The sequence below is a fragment of the Narcine bancroftii genome, chromosome 7, assembly GCF_036971445.1.
Source record: "Narcine bancroftii isolate sNarBan1 chromosome 7, sNarBan1.hap1, whole genome shotgun sequence".
In the NCBI taxonomy this organism is placed as follows: domain Eukaryota; kingdom Metazoa; phylum Chordata; class Chondrichthyes; order Torpediniformes; family Narcinidae; genus Narcine; species Narcine bancroftii.
The window spans coordinates 58,525,448-58,543,782 of NC_091475.1; the positions used below are offsets into that span (position 1 = coordinate 58,525,448).

General features: G+C 41.5%; 1 long non-coding RNA gene across 3 annotated transcripts; it reads left to right on the forward strand.

Moving 5' to 3' along the window:
• Positions 1-291: 291 nt before the first annotated feature.
• Positions 292-18,069, forward strand: LOC138738962 (uncharacterized). 3 transcript variants are annotated; one of them, XR_011341904.1, is made up of 4 exons: positions 436-450; positions 4,615-4,757; positions 15,710-15,920; positions 17,807-18,069. It is a non-coding gene; the product is annotated as an uncharacterized lncRNA (long non-coding RNA). The 3 variants fall into 3 exon arrangements; XR_011341903.1 differs by lacking the exons at positions 436-450; positions 4,615-4,757 and adding an exon at positions 292-373; XR_011341905.1 differs by lacking the exon at positions 4,615-4,757 and having other exon boundaries at positions 426-450.
• Positions 18,070-18,335: the final 266 nt, after the last annotated feature.

The following is an 18,335-nucleotide window of genomic DNA, read 5'->3' on the forward strand; positions in this document are numbered from 1 at the left end:
CGTGAAATGATTCTAGGGGGCGGGGGAGGGTGATGTGGCGGACCGAGCGGCTGCACAGTTGGACAGACAGAATTGCTGCAGCAAGTGGCTGGCACATAATGGCATGGGCTCTCCTTCTTTGCCCAGGAGAAGCCCACGTTTACAGACCAGCATGGGTTGATGGAGCATGTTGCTTCCCTGCTGGCAATGCTAACCTCACTCCCCTTTGTGAAGCGCACTGACATCACTCCCCTTTATGAGGCGCGCTGACATCAATCCCCTTTATGAGTCGCATTGACATGACTCCCCTTTATGGAGCGCACTGACATCTCACCCCATTGTGAGGCAGGCGATTGTTTAAAATATAAACCAGTTGGCAGTTGACTCTTCTCTGGTAAGCTGTGTTTTTTGAGATCTGCAGGTAGTCCCACCAAACGAGCATAGAAAACAATAAGGCGTTACATCTTAAGGGTAAGGTTAGATTGTAGGGGTTTAGGTATTAGTTTACATTTCCACAAGAGACAACATTTCATAAAAAGGCATCTCATTTTAAATGCACAAGCTATGACTCAGTGTGGACTTCAAGTCTACAGTGACTTTACAGAAACTGTGAACAGTGCCTGTAGAAACTTCACCAATAGATGTTAATTGGACTGATGTTGTAGAATTGAAATGGACTATTGTCTTTTAAGGGATAGTATGTTTGAACATATGTCCTGGCTCAGAAACAGATTAAACTTTTATTGCTAAACTGGTGCCAGTGATCTACATTTCTAGTTGAAGTCTGTTGTTCTAGGAGGGGCCAGGTGGTTTTGAAAACAGAGAAAAAGATGTGCCTTTCTTTGAGGAGGGGGGAAAGAGAGAGAAAGAGAGAGAGAGAGAGAGAGAGAGAGAGAGAGAGAGAGAGAGAGAGAGAGAGAGAGAGAGAGAGAATCAGTTGACTACAGCAGTTGGTGTTGAAGACTTCAGGTTTTGCAGTCCCGCTGCAAAACTCCATTTCAAGATGGGTTTTGAGCTCTGAGTTCATCCTATTCTCAACCCTTGTAGTCAATTTCAAGAGGCTTTGTCTGGCTATTGTGTTTCTCCTGGAGTAGGGGAAAATGAAAAACTCTGTGATAACCTGGAAGAAGAGGTTATCTTTAGGAAAAACCCATGAGGGTGGGCATTTCTTTGGCAAGACACTGAAGTGGCTGATGGAAGGAGATCAGTTTGTGTGTTGAATGAATATTTCTCTCTGAAACCAATGAAAACCTTCCTATGTGGTAACAATTTAAGTTAAAGCACTGGAGCCTGGTGAAGATAATGACTGTTTAATTATGTGGACAGTATGGAAAATTACCTAATACCTGTGAACTTGGAGAAGTGAAAAGTGAATGATTGCACAGTGAAACAAAGAACTTTCCTGAACACATACACATTACATACACATGCACTTAGGATTAGAAGGGGGTTGAAGATCCAGCTGCGCTGGGTGGGTCACATCTCCAGAATGGAGGACCATCGCCTTCCCAAGATCGTGTTATATGGCGAGCTCTCCACTGGCCACCGTGACAGAGGTGCACCAAAGAAAAGGTTCAAGGACTGCCTAAAGAAATCTCTTGGTGCCTGCCACATTGACCACCGCCAGTGGGCTGATAACGCCTCAAACCGTGCATCTTGGCGCCTCACAGTTCGGCGGGCAGCAACCTCCTTTGAAGAAGACCGCAGAGCCCACCTCACTGACAAAAGGCAAAGGAGGAAAAACCCAACACCCAACCCCAACCAACCAATTTTCCCCTGCAACCGCTGCAACCATGTCTGCCTGTCCCGCATCGGACTTGTCAGCCACAAACAAGCCTGCAGCTGACGTGGACATTTACCCCCTCCATAAATCTTCGTCCGCGAAGCCAAGCCAAAGAATAAGTTAAATATTGATCTTATTATTATGTATTAAGAAAATTAAAAACATTTTTGCTAAAGTAACCATCGTCTTGGTGAATTTCTATTGCTGCTGGATGTTTTGGAGTCCTTTGTGCTCATAACACTGTCAAAAGAAATGAACACATAACAACAGATTTTCAACTGTGAAAATACTAACAGCAGATAATTTTAATTCAATATTTTCATAATTACTTTACCACAATGAATCTTTTAAAATAAAAACAGATTTTCTGCTTGGGTTTACTCCAAGGACTTCAATTTGAACCCACCCTTCAAAAAAAAATACATACCGGGGGTGTAGGTTAATGGGGTGTAAATTGGATGGCATGGATTAGTATGGCCGAATTGGCTTGTTTACTGTGCTAAATGTCTACATTTAAAAAAAATATTTTGAATGAATGTGCTAAGTAAAATACTGTATATGCAACAAAATTAGAATGATTGGCATTGAGAATAGAGAGGCTTGTGACGTTTGTCATTGTGGCAAAAAATATTGATTTATCTGAATTAGATGATTGATTCAGATTCAGATTTATTGTCAGAGTACATTCATGACATCACATACAACTTTGAGATTGTTTTTCCTGCGGGCCAGGCATAATTACCACGATTGGAAGTGCAATAAAAACTGTGCACAGTGTAAGCAAAGAAGTGAAAAAATGTGCAATAAAGAGAGAAAAAAAATAAAGTGCACAAGTAAGAGTCCTTAAATGAGTCCCTGATTGAGTTTGTTGTTGAGGAGTCTGATGGTGGAGGGGGGAGCAGCTGTTCTCTGAACCTGGTGTTTCGAGTCTTTCTTTTTCAAACTTTATTTATTTGAAAAATTATTGGTAATCATACAAAATACAGACAGTAACAACATTTATATATTAAATTCCCACCCTCCCCACCCCTTCAGCCAGCTCTTTTAAGGAGAGCCAAAAAAATAAAGAAAAACTAAAAATAAAATAAATTAAAGTACATCTAAATGCATATAATCCAAATATGGTAACCACTTATTAACAAAAAAAGAGTAATTATCATGCAAAACATATGTAATTTTTTCCATAACAATACATGCTTTCATTTTATTATGCCATCGCATTATATTAATCACTGTATTATCTTTCCATGTACTTGCCTTACATTTTCGAGCTATGTCAATGCTAAATATACAAATGCAATTTGAAATTTATCAAACCCCAATCCCTTTAAAGGAATCACATAACGCAATGAAAAAATGGATGGATCTAATGGTAACTTAAACTTATACAATTTTTCCAAAATTAACTTAATTTCTTCCCAAAATAGTTGTACATACATATAGGACCAAACAGCATATAAAAAAGTTCCAAATGTCCTGGGTAAACTTATACCTCTCACTTTGTTCATTTTAGATTGGTCACAGTGTTTGAGCTACCGAAAGAAAACAGACACACACACCGAGAGCATTTCAGTTTTTACAAATCTTTATTACAAAACCTTAAGCTGATTTCAAACTACAATATGCAAGCCCTTCCCAATTATACTTATCAACACCTGGACTGGTCCCAACTGCCAAAGTGAGCCAATGACCGCACACTTGTAGTAGGTTGTCGGGGCACTGGTAGCAGTTTCTCCACCTCCCCCAACCGGGATGTTGGTTGGACTCTATAAGTTGTTCTTCTTGCTGAGAGATGTTGCCACCCTTCAGAGAGTCTGAAACTTCAGCAGTGGGACCATGGCTTATATTACCAAAAACTGCTTACCCAAGCACCTATTCCCAGCACAAAAAATATAACCGAGCAACCTAGGCTTATATCAAATACCATAACTTTCTAGCTTATCACTTTGAATACAATGATTTACTTAGCTGCGAGGTCTCGCTTAACAGTCTGCGACCAACAAAATCCCATCAATCTCAAACAAGCAGGAAGATTTAACATTCTTGGTACACAGATGTCTTTTTTGTCAGATAACTGCATCTCTGGGCCCCATGGTAGAATTTAGCTTATGTCTGCTGAGTCTCAAAGCAGGTTACTGATTCTCAGTCTTGCAGAAGCAAAAGCATGGTTTAAATCCTCCAATACACCAACATATGTACCACATCTAAAACAGGAATCTGAATTACTAAAGGCACATTTTTTTCAATTTGTCAGGAGTTAAATATAACTGATGCAAAAAATTGTAATTAACCATTACATATCGTACATTTGTCAATCTAGTAACACTATCATAACACATATCCATCCAATAAGTTGTCATTTTTCCATTTAAGCTAAGATTTCTCCCATTCTGGCTTATCCATAATATCTTGTAGTATTTGATACATAACAGAAATATAGCCCTTTTTTGGTATAGAAGAAATCAAAGACTCAAATTCCAACAATACATGTAAAATCATCTCTCTACCATACATATTTTTTTTACCAATGATCAAAGTTGATAGTAAACAAACAGAATTTTCTGCGATATCAAAACGTTCTTTCAATTGATTAAAATAAAGGAATTGTCTTTCTACAAAGCAATCCTGTAATGTTTTTATACCCTTAAAATCCCAATTCTTTAAATGACAATTAAATAATGAAAAAGGAATAAGCTGATTGTTATATAATGGTGTTAAAATAGATAATTTACCTTTTGATCCTAAAATCTTATTTTTCTTTGTCCATAACATCAATAAATGTTTTAATATCGGCATATTATACTCCCGTAATAAATTTATATTCCACCAAAATATAAATTGATGTATTACAGTTTCAGAAGTACATGCCATCTCAACTTTAGCCCAACTTGGAGGCCGATCCAAATCCATCAAACCACTACTAAATTTAAGTTGGGCTGCTTCATAATAATTCTGAAAGTGAGGTAATTGTAATCCTCCTAGTGCATACTTCCAGGTAAGTTTATTTAATGCTACCCTTGGTAGTTTACCTTTCCATAAAAAATCCCTAGTGATTTTATTTAAGTCCTGAAAAAAGTTCTTTGTAAGAAAACATGGTATTGATTGAAACAAATATTGAATAGGTGGAAAAATATTCATTTTAATACAATTAACGCAGCCAATTAGAGTTAACAGAAGGTCCTTCCACTTAATTAAAACTGCTTAAATCTTTTTCAATAATGGAACATAATTTATATAAAGATTGATACTCAGTATTCACAATTATTCCTAAATATTTAAATTTACCCAACCATTTCAAATTAGTAACATTTTTATAAACTGAATAATCTCCTTCACCAACCCGTAAAATTTCACTTTTATCTCAATTAACTTTATATCCAGATAATGATCCGTACTGTAATAAACATTCCTGTAAGTGTGTCAAAGATTGTTTTGGATTTGTTAAATATATCAAAACATCATCTGCAAATAAATCAATCTTATACTCTTCATCCAGAACTCTCAACCCTTGTATCTGTTCATTTTGCCTTATCAATTGAGCTAACAGTTCAATGGCCAATACGAACAGGGCAGGTGACAATGGACAACCTTGTCAGGTAGAACGTGTCAATTAAAACAACGACAAAACTTGTCCATTTGTCACCACCCTAGCAGTCAGGTTTGTATATAAAGCTTTAACCCAACCAATTAAAAAAGGGGCCAAATTTAAACTTTTCCAAAACCTTACATAAAAAATCCCATTCAACCCTTTCAAAAGCTTTTTCCACATCAAGTGCAACCACCATTGGATGATTGGGTTGCTGTCGGGATGTTTTGACCAAGCTAATTAATCGAAGAATATTATCTGAAGCATGTCTATTTTTAATAAAACCTGTTTGGTCTACATGTATCAATTTAGGCAAATATTTAGCAAGTCAATTTGCTAACATTTTAGCTATTATTTTATAGTCCACATTCAATAAAGAAATAGGTCTACATGAAGACACCTTTAAAAGGTTTCTATCTTTCTTTGGAATTACAGTAATTAAAGCACTAGAACAAGATTCTGGTAACTCATAATGTTCAGTCACTTGTTATAGTACCTCTCCAAACACCAAGGATAAATCTTCATAAAAAAAACTTTATAAAATTCCACCAAAAACCCATCATCACCTGGTGACTTACAATTAGGCATTTCCAACATAGCAGTCTTAATTTCTAGATCTGTAATTGGATCTTCCAAATCTATAATATACTCTTCTTCTAGTGCTGATAACATTAATGTAGATAAAAAAAAAGAATGAATAGATCCATTATCCCATCTCCCCTCAGAAGTATATTTTTTTAAATAAAATGAATAAAACTGGTCATTGATTTCTGAGGTTGAATTCTTTTTAAGGTCTGTACCTTCTTTAACTGCCATGCAAGTACTTTGTGTGCCTTATCACCCCACTCATAATATCGTTGCTTAGACCGATTAAGTAAACATTTAAATTGTGTCTGTAACATATATCGCATTTTCAATTTAGTCAAAGCTATTTTCTGATCTTCTGCACTCTCTTTTGAAATTCCTTCTTCAGTTCAGCAATTTGCTTTTCTAATTTAAGACTTTCAGCCATATATCCTTTCTTAAATTTAGTAGTATAACTAATTATTTGCCCTCTTAAATAAGCTTTTAATGCATCCCATAATTGTAGAGCTCGTCGAAAGAATCAAAGACTTGTTGATCCAAACCAAGGCTTTTATTAGCAAAAGACAGGAGCTCTTCACAGGTGGCCGACCAGTCCAGAATGATCCGACCTGGCTAGGGACACAAACCTTTAAGGCCAAGACAATAGGCGTGGCTTAGCTCTCAGCCAATCGCTGTAAGCACAGTCTAGATACAGTAACTATATACACTATGTACATTGGTGATGGATCTGTACTATCACATTCACCCCTTCTTGGAGAACTGACCCTGGAAAAAAAAACAAAAAAACGAGGGAGAGAATGAAAGGAAGGGGTAGGTTAAGGACTGTAGCGGTCAGGGGGTCTGACCATCCGGCGTGAACGCCATGGTGCCAGGATTGGGGTCGCTGGAGTGGTGTCGCCAGTGGGCTCGTCGGGTGCGACCGCTCCTTCGCTCAATTCCCCAGTCGTGTTGTCGGCAGGGCGGCCCGGGTCATTGGGGTGCTGTTGGTCTTTCTGTTGCGGCACGGGGCCTGGGGAAGAAAGAGTTGGGGAAGATTGGGTTGGGGGGTTTGCTGGGTCTACCGCGTCCTGAGCTAGGTCCCGCACCAAAACAGTGTCCTCCCGCCCATCTGGGAACTCAACGTAGGCGTAATATGTGTTCGCGTGGAGTAGAGTCACTCGGTCGACCAAGGGGTCATTCTTTGAGTGCCAGATGTGGCGTCGCAAAAGGACGGGGCCAGGGACGGTGAGCCATGCCGGTACAGTGGTTCCTGATTCGGATTTCCTCGGGAAAAGGAACATCCTTTCGTGGGGGGTGGCATTTGTTGCGGTACATAGGAGGGAGCGGATGGAGTGTAAGGCACTAGTGAGAACCTCCTGCCAGTAAGAGGTGGGGAGACCTTTAGACCGGAGAGCCAGTGTAACCGCTCTCCATATGGTGGCATTCTCCCTCTTGACCTGGCCATTACCGCGTGGGTTATAGTTCGTGGTCCTGCTTGAAGCGATACCACACTCCAGAAGGTACTGTTGCAGCTCTGCGCTCATGAATGAGGACCTCCTATCACTGTGGATGGAATTGGGGTACCCGAAGATGGCGAAAATACTGTGAAGGGCCTGTATCACTGAGGTGGCAATGGTGTCTGGGCAGGGGACAGAGAACGGGAAGCGGGAGTACTCGTCGATGGCCGTAAGGATGTAGTTATTATGGTTGGTCGACAGTAGGGGCCCCTTAAAGTCTACGCTAAGACGCTCGAAGGGGCGGGTGGCTTTGATAACGTGGGAGTTATCCGGACGGAAGAAGTGGGACTTGCATTCAGCGCATACCGAACAGGCTCGGGTCATAGAGCGGATCTCCTCGACTGTGTAGGGTAGGTTGCGCGCCTTCACAAAGTGGGCAAACCTAGTGACCCCTGGATGACAGAGCGCCTCATGGAGTTTCCGTAGTCTGTCCATCTGTATGCTGGCGCACGTCCCCCTGGAGAGCGTGTCAGGCGGGTCGTTGAGCTTACCAGGCCGGCACAGGATGTCATAGTTAAAGGTGGAGAGTTCGATTCTCCATCTGGCGATTTTGTCGTTTTTTATCTTACCACGCTGGGTGTTGCTGAACATGAAGGAGACCGCACGTTGATCAGTCAACAGTGTAAAGCGCCTCCCAGCGAGGTAATGTCTCCAACGATGCACCGCTTTAACTATGGCCTGCGCCTCCTTTTCGATTGAGGAGTGTCTACTCTATGGACCCTGGAGGGTTCTGGAGAAGAAGACTACAGGCCGACCGGCCTGGTTCAAGGTGGCTGCCAGGGCGAAGTCGGATGCATCGCTCTCGACTTGAAACGGGACAGACACATCGATCGCATGCAGCGTCGCAGCGGCGATGTCGGATTTGATTCAATTGAAAGCCGCTCTGGCTTCGGTCGAGAGGGAAAAGGAAGTCGTCTTGATAAGAGGACGCGCCTTGTCGGCGTAGTGTGGAACCCATTGGGCGTAATACGAGAAAAGGCCCAGGCAGCGTTTGAGCGCTTTCTGGGCATTAGGGGGCGCATGCAGTTAGGATCTGGCATGACTATCCCGTTCTCCACCACGCAACCTAGAATAGCGAGTCGTGTGGTCCGGAAAACACATTTGTCCAAATTGTAAGACAGGTTCAGCCGATGGGCAGTTTGAAGAATTTTGTCTAGGTTGGCGTCGTGGTCCTGCGTGTCGTGGCCGTAGATGGTGATATTGTCCAGATACAGGAAGGTAGCGGTTAGCCCGTTCTGGTCCACCATCTGGTCCATTTCCCGCTGGAAGACCGCGACACCATTCGTGACCCCGAATGGTACCCTGAGAAATTGATATAGTCGCTTCAAAGGCCATGAATGGTCGGTCCTCACAGCGGATCGGGAGCTGGTGGTATGCCGAACGTAGGTCAATGGTGGAGAATATGCGGTATTGGGCGATCTGGTTCACCACATCCATGATGCGTGGCAGTGGGTACACATCCAGGAGCATGAAGCGGTTAATGGTCTGGCTATAGTCGACCACCATCCGTAGTTTTTCCCCGTTCTTGACAACCACCACCTGGGCTCTCCAGCGGCTTGAACTGGGTTCGATGATGCCCTCATCCAGCAATCTACGCACCTCACTCCTAATAAATTGCCTGTTTTCATAACTATATTGTCGACTTTTGGTGGCCACAGGCTTCCAGCCAGGGGTGAGGTTTGCTAAGAGTGCTGGCGGGGCAATCCAGAGTGTGGAAAGGCCGCAGGATTGGCCCCGGGGCAAGGGGGCGGGTTGCTCGGGTGCTTCGGGGGTGGGGCGATGGCAGACCGAGAGGGGGGCGTGGGGTCCCCCAAAGTGTAGGGACACCGTTTGGAACTGACACTGAAAGTCTAATCCCAGCAACACTGGGGCGCACAATTGGGGAAGGACGAATAATTTGAAGTGGGTGACCATTACGCCCTGTACTTCCAGCGTGGTGATGCAATACCCCTTTATCTCGGTCGAGTGCGACCTCGTCGCTAATGAGATCCTCTGGGTAGTCGGGATAATGTCAAATCCCCAATGGAGGGCCAGATCTGGCTGGATAAAGCTGTCAGTTGATCCAGAGTCAAATAAGCAATTGGTGTAGTGTCCATGCACTTTAATCAGTTCCATTGCTCTGGTGAGGGGATGAGAGCATTGCTGATTTAGTGTTAGTGAAGCAGTTGACAGGGGAGTTTCGCGTGATGACGTCACACATCGGGATGACGTAATAGACGTAGTCAACGCTGGAGGAGCAGGTTGGAGGAACTCCCGGAAGTGCTGTTGTGGCAGCGTTGGTGAATGAAAGGTAAGTAGTGGGGTTTGTAGTTGCTCGCGGTTGGCGGTGGGTAGGTCGTCGGTCGCGGCGGTCAGGCCTTGGCGGTCGTCAGCGATGGACGCTAGGGTGAGTACCTGGTTGGCCGCAGGGGTGGCTGTGGCGGCGGCAGCAGCAGTGGTAGCGTCGGCCCCGGGGGCGTCTGTGGCAGCGGGAGCAGCTGCGGTAGCCACAGTCGGGACCGAGGCCAGGTCGAGTGTTCCGCACGGGGGCAAGAGGCGGGCCAACACCATGTTTGCGAGGGTGGTCTGCACCTTCCGGGTTCAGTGTCTCCGTGACGTCAGGCGTTGACGTGCAGGGGAGCCCTCGCTCTCATTGGACGAGAGCTCTGGGGAAGAAGAGTTTGAATGGGATAGTGGCGGTTGGGCTTCACACGAGGCACTGTGTTTGCCGGCGGCCATTTTATACCTACAGACTGCAGCAAAGTGGCCTTTTTTAAGGCACTTCTTGCACCTGGCTTTTCTTGCTGGGCACTAGGACCTGCTGTGCTTGTCCCTCCCGCAGAAATTAGGTTTGCACGGGTCAGTGTAGCAGCAGCCAACAGGCCGTCAGTATATCGGGGGATGGTAGGGTAGAAGGGCACTCTACTCACATCAGAACGAGGGGTCCAGTCCCTAGAGAACTCGGTGGACTTTAAGGCTGCATCCTCCATTGTGATTGCAATCCGGGCCACGTCCTCTAGTTTTTCTACCCCTTGCTCGAGCAAGCGCAGCCTCACTTCGTTCGATCGGAGCCCGGCCACATTGGCATCCCGGACGAGATCGTTTGTGATCTCAGCAGCAGTTTTGTCCACACAGTTACAGTCCTTGCCCAACGCCTCTAATACTTGTAAATATGCCCTGCTGGACTCGCTGGGCTGTTGCTTCCTCGATGCAAGCACGAGCCGGGCATGAACTCTGTTCACCAGTTGATCATACAGTTCTTTCAGTACCTTTATGGCTGCGGTATAAGTGGTCTCATCCTGGATGTTCTCGTAGACTCTCAAGGACAACATAGACAGCAATGCTGTTAGACGCTGGTTATCTTCCTCTACCTGAATGATGAATCTCAGGAAGTTTTCAAAGTTCAGCAGCCAGAACTTAAAGGCTTTGAAGGCTGTAGCTGACTGTGGGTCGATATCAAGTTTTTCTGGCCAAGTTAAATGCTCCTTCCCTTTCAAAAAAAATTATTTTTGCTAATAAAATAGTAGAGCTTGTCGAAAGAATCAAAGACTTGTTGATCCAAACCAAGGCTTTTATTAGCAAAAGACAGGAGCTCTTCACAGGTGGCCGACCAGTCCGGAATGATCCAACCTGGCTAGGGACACAACCCTTTAAGGCCCAGACAATAGGCGTGGCTTAGCTCTCAGCCAATCGCTGTAAGCACAGTCTAGATACAGTAACTATATACACTATGGACATTGGTGATAGATCTGTACTATCACAATAATACAAAATGACTTTTAACTAAATTAGCATTTTCAGTTAAGAAAAAATTAAATCTGTTCTTTAACAAAAGTAACAAACTCATGTTTTTCAACACCATTGTATTAAATCTCCATCTATAGGATGAACGTACTACCTCTGAACTTTCATAAGAAAAAAATAATAAAGAATGATCTGATATAATTCTAATCTTATATTCTGCCTGCAATAACTTTCTTTGTAAATGTGCCGATATAAAAAAAATCTAGTCTAGAAAAGGAATCATGTCAAGAAGAATGAAAAGAAAAATCTTTCTCGGAAGGATTAATCTTTCTCCAAATATCTACCAAATTTAAATCTTTCATTAAAGCCCCAATTTTTATCGCCATCTTTGATTCCCTAATACATTTTAGGGATTTGTCCATCAAAGGATCCAAAACAAAATTAAAATCCCCCCTAAAATAAAATATTTTCCTTAGCTTGACTTAATAACAAAAAAGCATCTGAAATAAAACATTCATCATCTACATTAGGTGCAGAGATATTAAATCAAGTCCAAAGTTCATTAAATATTTTACAGTCCACTTTTAAAACCCTCCAAGCATTCCCCTCTACAGTATGCAACTCAAAAGATAAATTCTTATGAACTAAAATCACTAAGCCTTTTTCCTCAGAATTAAATGAAGAAAAAAAAAACACATGACCAACCCAATCTCTTTTCAATTTCAAATGCTCTTTTTCGGTCAAATGCATTTCTTGTAAAAAAGCAATATCAATTTTCATTTTCTTGATCTAAGATAAAAACCTCTTTCTCTTAATTGGATTATTTAATCCCTGAACATTAAAAGTTGCAAATTTTAATCTTATCATTTTAACAAACTAACAATATAATCACTTAATACAAAAAAATCACTCCTACTAATAAATGAAATTCACTCTCCCTCCCCTAATATTATAGAAAAAGTTTATATAAAAAGGAATACAATTAGTTCCCCAAATTAAAAAAAAAACACCCAAAGGTAGTAAATCCCTAAAAAACTGGGTGTGGTAAACCCCACCAGTGGCAGATGACTATCAAAGATATCAATGCCATCCACCTCCCCCCAGCCAGAAATATAATATATATAATAATGTAATTCAACATCATAAAAATATTAGGTCCAGCGACTCCAGTCTCAATGACTGGTTTGAATCTTCAGCATCAATAAGACTGTGTGTCAAAACCTCCTTCTTTCCATCTTTCCCATTCTTCCCATTCTGTCCATTTCCATTTCCATTGGCCCTTCTTTTAGGCAACAATGGTGGGATTGTTCCCTGACCATGTAAATCCAATAATGAGTTAGCAAAAACCAATGCATCATGATCATTCTCAAAAAATTGGGATTGATAATTGCCATAAAAATCCTTCAACACAGCAGTGTATCAAAAAGCAAATTTATATCCTTTCTGCCACAACACATCTTTGGCCGAATTGAACTCCCGTCGACGTCTAATAATTTCTTGACTCAAATCTGCATAGAAAAAAATCTCTATTATTCTGACTCATCATTGGAGATTGACTTTGTCTTGCCTTCTGTACCGCCAACCGTAGAATCATTTCTCTATCCTGATAATTCAGGCACCAAATTAAAACTGCTCGTGATGGCTGTCTTCCTTATTGTTTCTTCCTTTGTGCTCTATGTGTCCTCTCCAATACTAAACCACCCGGAAAGAACTCTTTACCCAACATCTCGGGGATCCAGTTCTTAAAAAAAATTATTGGATCTGCTCCTTCAATATCTTCTGGAAGGCCCACAATTTTTATATTATTTCTCTGACTTTGACTTTCCAATGAATCAATCTTTTTCAATAAATCTCTCTTCTGAATTCCCCAATCCACGAATGAATCTTCCACTTTCTCTATTTTATCCTTATTACGTATGACTTGCTCTTTAAATTCAGAGAAAGCTGTCTCAAGTTTTTTTTAAATTTTCCTGTACTACATCCACTGAAGTAAGGCATTTATTAACATCTCTCTTAAGTGTGGATATATCTTCAGACACATTAAACATTGTAGTTTGCATTTGGGTCATTTGGTGAGACATATTATCTATATGGTAGGCAATCCCTTCCAAAACAGTAAAAATAGAGTTCAGTCCATATTCCAGTACCACATCTTGGGACCCACCTTCTATAAACTCCTCTTCCAGTTGTTCCTGTGAATTAGTTGTTAAAGGAAATTCTTCGTCTTGTGCCACCATTGTCAGGCCTTTTCCCGTGTGGCTGCGGGTCTGCACACCCCCCCCCCCCCCAACAGACCACACATACTCCAGTAAGTTGTGAACCCTGGAGGCACCACGTATGCCCAGCAGGGCCACATGCCACGCAGGGGCGATCTCCAATGCCCTCCTGTGTGTCATCATCTCCCTGATGGTAGCGCAGAACAAGGGCTCTTTGTTCAGTTGGGTTGTCTGCATGCTTGACATCAAGAAAGTGTGGGTCAATGTGAGACAATTTCATCAACAAGCCGGCACCAGCTTGCGGAGACAAGACCGGCACCAGCGTAATACTTAACCTAGCCAGAGTACTCTGTGGCTTGGAAGTTCCGATGGCAACTCTGGTTCTTCAACACTTTTAAAAAGTTTTTTTTTCTGTAGTTGAGTCTTTTTTTTAATATTAGCCACCATTATAGACAAATAATGTACTAAGAAGTAGAAATAAAGCATTTATATGCTTAGATTAAAGTTTAAAAATGGGTATTTAAAAATACTGGCTGGGGAGGAGTAGGACCACACGTCTGTCCTCTACGCCATCTTGCCACGCCCCCCGGTGGTTCGAGTCTTGTGGGATCTATACCTCTTTCCTGCTGGTAGCAATGAGAACAGAGCCTGTGCTGGGCAGTATGGATCCTTGATGATTGCTGCTCCTCTCCAATGGCAGTGTTCCCCAGGTTCTTGATGGTGGGGGAAGGATTTTCCTGTCAAGTTCTGGGCTGTGTTCACCACCTTTTGGGGGGCTTTATGGTCAAGAGTATTGGTATCCCCATAGGAGACCGTGATGGAGTCAGTCAGCACACTTTCCACCAAACATCTCTAGAAATTTGCCACCAACTTCTTTGGAAATAGAGGCACTGACCTGCTTTCTTCACAATGCCATTAGTGTGGTGGGTCCAAGAAAGATCCTCCAAGATAGTGACTTCAAGATCTTAAATTTGCTCACTTTTTGCACCTCTGGTCCCCCAATGATCACTGGATCGTATATCTCTGGTTTTCCCTTCCGGAAGTCAACAGTCAGCTGTTTGGCTTTGGTGACACTGAGTGCGAGATTGTTGTTGGTGCACCATTCAGCCAAATTTTCAGTCTCCATGCTGTATGCTGCTACATCATCCCTTTTTATACAAGCCACTATTGTAAATGATGTGTTGTTGTCATACCAAGCTACACAGTTGGAGATGTGAAGTGAGTAGAGCAGGGGGATAAAAATACAACCACATGATAGAGATTGTGGTCTGGAAGTGATGAAATCCTGGATCTAATTTCACAGTGCGATGTTGAGTCCAGGTCTTGGAGTTTGCTGATCAGTTTTTAGGGGATGATGGTGTTAAATTGCAAACTGGACTTGATAAAAATTGCATCCTGATGTATGCATCTTTGCTGTCCAGGAGTTCCAGGGCTTTGTCTATAGCCAGTGAGATGGCATCTGCTGTAGACTTGTTGCTACAGTAGACAACTTGGAATGGATCCATGTCTCCACTCAAAGAGGAGCTGATCTGCTTCAACACCAGCCTTTCCAAACGCTGCATCACTGTTGATGTGGCACTGGTTGGTAGTCATCTGCACAGGTTACCTCACTCTTCTTGAGGCCTGTGAAGCAGGTGGATACCTTGCCCTTCCAGAGTGAGATTATATTGACTTGAAATAGTATCATTAGAGGTTGCAGATGAAGGATTAAAAGACGAAGTGCGCAAACAGTGGCCACCCTGCAACCGAGCGCTAGACCTGGACAAATTTTATTACTGGGTTACGAAGCTGCAAATTAACTCTATCATCAGTGAAACATTTTGTTCCCTCAGCTAAGATAAATTATTCTTGCTCTTAATTGACACCTCTATTTCTGGTGAGGATTTGTGCTGGGACCACAGCAAAGATGAACAATTCCATGTAATGCGTTTTGATGGTGTTCCCTCTTAAGTGGTTCCAGATTTGTGGATATACTAGACTACCCACCCGGGCTTGGGTCAGCGATACCATATTCCAGTGGTATTTGGATATTGTTGAATCCCACAGCATAGAAATAGGCCAGATGGACCATTGACTCTATGCCAAATATCCAGCATTCATTAACAATAATCCTTCATTAATTTCATATTTCTTTCCTCACACTTCCAACAACTCCCTGGTCGATCTGAAGATGAATTTGGCGGTGTGCATGTGTACAAACATCAAAAATCATACGCTCTGATCTCTCAGCTTCTGCACATCTTTTTAACAATCCTCCTTAAAACTGATGTACTCTACCAAATTGTTGGGCCTATTTTCTCATATCATCCTCAGTCCGGGATTTATTTATGTCTAATTGCAGTTCTGAAAAATGCAGTTCTTCATTCAAGATGCTGCACTATTGCAAGACATTGTGATACCATGTGATGTAACTACTGAGTAACAGTGCACAGCATTGTCAAACAAGGAAAAGATATGAACTCCATGGAGGAAAAAATTACAGCTCATAATATCAAGATTTAGAAAGCACTCTCAAGGAACTGAAATAAAGATATTCCATCACAGCAACAAAAGTAAATATGCTTAAATTAATTATGATCACATGTTAATATTGGTTAAGTGATATTACATTAGAATTAATCAGAGTGATGTGATTTTTCAGGTTTCTTAAAATTACGCTATATATATATAGAATGGAGACTCGAACAATAATTTCCATCCATCTTTTGCTCTGCAAAGGGATTCTTGCACAGACACACTGATCCCTCATTTTCACAACAGAGCTAATTGGCCAGTAAAAGAATAAAGCCTAATTCAGCCTCTGTGACGATTAGTGGTGCTGGATGCAGAGTAGAAAATTATGAAGCAAACAATCAGAGATTATGAGGATTGTTGGAATGTTTGTCCTGAATTAATATCAGGCAAGCCTTTCAAGTGTCCTGCTAACTGTATAGTGAGGGGACGTGGCACCCCTTGATATTTCCAAAACCTGGATAGTCAACAATTTAAGTCTTCTAATTAATGGTATTAATTAGACATGGGGATTAAAATAGGTTGTTATAAAACATATTCATGAACCAGAAACAATGAATTAAAAAAAAATGAATTCTTATAAAAATAGGTGGTGTATATTTTAATTTGAACTGAAAATCCAAAATGGGTTTCAGATACAGAATTTATTGTCATGAACATGGCATGAAATTCATTGCTTGTGGCAATGCTACAGTTCCAATATTGCTATAAATTAAATTTCAAAACTAGATAAATAGTGCAAGAAAATAGGAGAAAGTGAGGTTGTGTCTGTGGTTCATTGTCCATTCAGAAATCTGATGGCAAAGGGGAATGAAGCTGCCCTTTTGCCACTGGGTATTTGTCTTCATGCTCCTGTACCTCCTTCCTGATGGTAGCAGTGAGAAGAGGGCATGACCTGGGTGGTGGGAGTCCTTGAAGATAGAGGTTGCTTGCTTAAGAACACCGCCTCTTGTAGATGCCCTTAATGGAGTGAAGATTGAGGTCCGTGATGTCGCTGGCCGAGTTAACAACTCACTGGAATATTTTTTACTCTCTTGTGCATTGGCACCTCAGTATCAGACAGTGATGCAACTAGTCAATATGGCTTCCATGGTAAACCTGTAGAAATTGGAGAGTCTTTGGAGATGTACCGAATCTCCTCAAGCTCCTCATGAAGTATAGCCGCTGGCGAGCCTTCTTCGTGATTCCCTATTAAATCTTGAAATGCATACTTGTGCTCTGTTTTTATATGTACTTAACCTAATAAAATAGCTTTTTATGTTGATGCCATATTTATAGGGATAGAACCTCAACAGATGAGATATGAAAAGAAAAGAATCAATAATGCATGCATGATTTAAGGTACACAAATGCAGATGAAGCAGGTGGAGACTCTCAGCAGAACAGGCAATATGTGCAAAATAGTAGTGTTAATGTTTCAGATCTAAGAGTCTTCAAAAGTGTCAGAGAATTGATACTATTTTGAGTCAAAATAAAATCTCTGCTGGGCAGTTCGGTGAGCATAGCAGTTAGTGCAATATTATTACAGTGCCAACAACCCGTGATCGAACCCGGCCCTGTCTGCAAGGAGTATGTTCCATCTCCCAGTGATCTATGTAGTTTTTCCCTGGGTGCTCGGTTTCCTCCCATCTTCCAAATAAAACTGTGCAGGGTTGGTAAGTTAATTGGGTGAAATTAGGTTGTATAGGTTTCACAGAGGGGCCTTCTTTTGTGCTATATTTTGGGTTTTTTTTAATATTGATATTGAGAGAAAAAAAAATTATTTGCATTCTGATGGGCTTCTACACTTTATTCTAAATCAGGACAATTACAATATGATGATGCCTATTTCCAATTTAGCAGAAATATTTTACAATTTTAATAAAGATTTCAGGTCTAAAATATCCCACAATAACCCATTTAATTTTCTTTTTGCTTTCCATTTCAGATTTCCACAGGATCTAAAAGCTGATTTGACAGCATAAATGCTGGTGAACCTTCAACAGCCATTTCTCCAAAGCTGCATTCTATTGCCAGACCAGAGTTATAAAAATCAAAGTTCCATAATACTGTTAGCATGGTTATTGATGGGAGATAGTAAAAACTCTGGAAACTATGGAGTTGTGAATGATGCCTTAACAGCTTCATAATTCTCTGAAATTTTTCCTGTGCAAAATAAATGCATTGCAAGCTGTGCTGGTGACCAGAAAACTTGACTCAGAGCAAGATGGGTGTGAACAGGATATGAAATGACATAGCATTGCATCACATGAAATGCAGGATGATCAGGAACCAATAGGAATCAACATATAGAACTCTTAAGATTAAATTGCATTTTCTAGCAATCAGAAATTGCTTTTATTGACTCTTCACATCACTGATGAAAAGGGGCAGCCAATCAACAAACTGACAAGTGTGTGACTCATTAACATTTTTACCAAACTTTTAATACTTGTGCTAGCCTTGGTAGGAACAAA